This window comes from Oncorhynchus clarkii, chromosome 19 (assembly GCF_045791955.1).
Source record: "Oncorhynchus clarkii lewisi isolate Uvic-CL-2024 chromosome 19, UVic_Ocla_1.0, whole genome shotgun sequence".
Lineage (NCBI taxonomy): Eukaryota > Metazoa > Chordata > Actinopteri > Salmoniformes > Salmonidae > Oncorhynchus > Oncorhynchus clarkii.
In genome coordinates this window covers 57,250,743-57,253,557 of record NC_092165.1, presented here as the reverse complement: position 1 = coordinate 57,253,557, position 2,815 = coordinate 57,250,743, and positions in this window count along the sequence as shown.

Below are 2,815 nucleotides of genomic sequence, written 5' to 3'. Positions count from 1 at the left end.
TACTGAAAGCTCTCTTGTTGAACACAACTACTATTGAATCGATGTGTTGAGTCTCCAGTGATTGTGCACCTCATCCCGTCTTCTACTATGTTGCCTCAAGAGGGCAGTAAACACACATGGCAAAGAGTCGGTCTGTCAATAACTTCCTGTTGCCTGTTGGAGCACATTGCATTGTTAACTTTCTGATGGTCCAGAGAGTTGCATTTCAAAAGCTGCATACCCCTCCACATATCCCACCTGTGTTGAATTAAATTAGGAAGTGCCTTGGCAAGTGAAATGAAGGACAAATGTATGCACACTTCTCATTTGATACTTTTGTCACCCACAGATGTGTAGTTTATCGGGTAGTTCACCCTCCCACAATGTGCCATTGTGATCAGAAGTTGGGATGTATTTACCTGTAGCGTGCACTCGTCATTCTGACTATTTGGTCATAAAGGACTGACACTCTTTTAGAATGTAATGTTGCTCTCGGGCTGTTTAGAATCATCTGATAGCACAAATAGTGCATACATCTTTAGTATGTGTCTGATCCCTGTGGGTATTCAGCCCATAACCTTGAATTGCACCTACAATCTTGTCTGAAACGTGTAGTTCCACTCAGTTTGATAGAAGGAAACAAGCACCGTGCTGTTAAATGCATACTCAGAAGATGAACGCCCTCTTCAGAAGTGCTTCTACTCTCCACGTTTTTGTTTAAAAAAGGTTAGTTAGTTTCTGTTTCACAGGGGTTGAATGTAATGTGGCACAATCCCCTCTGAGTTTCACGGTTTATTGAAGCTCTGAAATATCTAGCATTCAGCAAGGTCAAACCATCCATCACACTGTGGGGTAGTCACCTAGACAAAATGTCTTCACAACATGAGGCACACGACAGAACAGAAATTACTTGTTGTTCAGATAAGCCCACACATCTGATTTATCAGTTCATTTTATTGGCCTTTTCTGCAATTTGTTTTACATTTTGAGCTTTTTAAAAGACAACATTAACACAGACATAAATATTTTCAACAGGGTCACAGATCATTTGCAGCACAAGCTGGAAAATCTGACAATATGGGCATCATTAATACATTCTAAAATGCGAAATGTATAGCTCAAATATAAGTGAAGAACTTGGCACAAACAATTTGTTCAATCATCTTCACAGCGTGGCAACTTCCTACTTATAGAAATCAACAAAAGAAAAATTCAAATCTGCAAATAGTTCCATTATTGGCAACAAAGGACTGCACATCAACTAAATTAACTGCTTATCAATTTCCGTTTTCTTCAGTCACTAAATATGTTCATCCTTCACAAGGATGTGCATATATGGGAGAAACCTTTATTTGTGAGGGTCATTCGTTTTTTTCTTCAAATCTTTTCATCCACTTTATTCTGGCCACCTGTGGTGTGGATGCATAGCTGGGTTTAACAATCCCAGAGGGACTATGTACACAATAACGTGGTGCTAAACCAAACTGGTGCCAAACCAAACAAATACAGACTGCAAACAATCCCAGAATGACTGATTTCTAAAGCTTTAGATAAAATACAAAATGTTCTCCCATATATACACAAATAGAACGTGCTAGTATGTCATATTCATCTGTGGTGGATACTTCCCAATCAAACGTTAATGTTTTCACATGAAAGTTTGTTCGAAGTGTTAACAGAAGTAGGCCTATGGAAAAAGAGGCTTCTGGACATTGTTGGGCGATTTACCAGTCAAGAGCATTAAAGTGGCAAAATGGCCCTTTTCCGTTAGGCAATTAATGATTCCTTTTGGACCGCCAATTTATTTGAACATAAATAATATATCGGACAAGTTAAGGCATAAAAGTTTGATATATTCAGCATTTAACTATAGCATCGCTATCCTATGTGCCTGTACCATAGTGTATTTAATGTTTTTTTGGAGTTCAGACTGAGAAGTATTGCACAACCACTAAAATGCTAACACAAACATGCAACGGAATACAAATGCAAAGTGGCAGAGTGCTTTGTGTGAGGATAGCTTCCAATGTACTTTACAAATATGATGCATTACTTACATTTGTAATTCAGAACACTATAAATAAGGCTTAAATAATCTATGAGCCTTGATGGTATGAACGCGGATGGCTCGCTAAAGGCTGTGCACACACAGGCCTACTGACAGTATCCATTCTTATTTTGATTATGGAGTGCTGGAGACTCATGATAACATAGAAATGGCATTTCATTGGTTTATCCATTTATTTGTCTTTGTAATGGATACTGTTGGTCATGTTATCATTGTCGTACCCAATTTGTTCTTAGTTGTAGCCTACTCGTTGAATGAACTGCGAAAGATAGCTTGGCAGAGTTGAGCGATAATGAGCATGCCTACCTGTGCGGACCACATGCCTCTTTTCCCTTTCACTCGCCACGTGCCCTTTTGGGCTTGGGTGGTGTTATTATAAAAACAAAATTGTATACAGTTTTTGTCGTTGTTCTGAAACCGCAAGTCGTTGTGACTTTGTCAAGTTCTCAACCCTCCCCGTCCGTTGGTTGCAGCTGTTGGTCTGCCCTGTACGGTGCTCACGTGCGCCCGGTTGTGCCTTTTATCCAGTCTGCCCTGTATAGAGATTGCGCGCGCCCGGTATCCAAACACGCATGGCTTGAAATGCGGTCACAGGTCGAGTGTGTGTATCAAGCTAACTATTTTCAATATCAACAGTACAGCAATACATTTTACACATCTACCCCCTGAACGGTCTGTGCACAGCCCTGGAGTAGGGCACCCCACTCTTAGAAAAAAGGGTTTGAAAAGGGTTCTTCAACTGTCTCCATAGGATAACCCTTTTTTGTT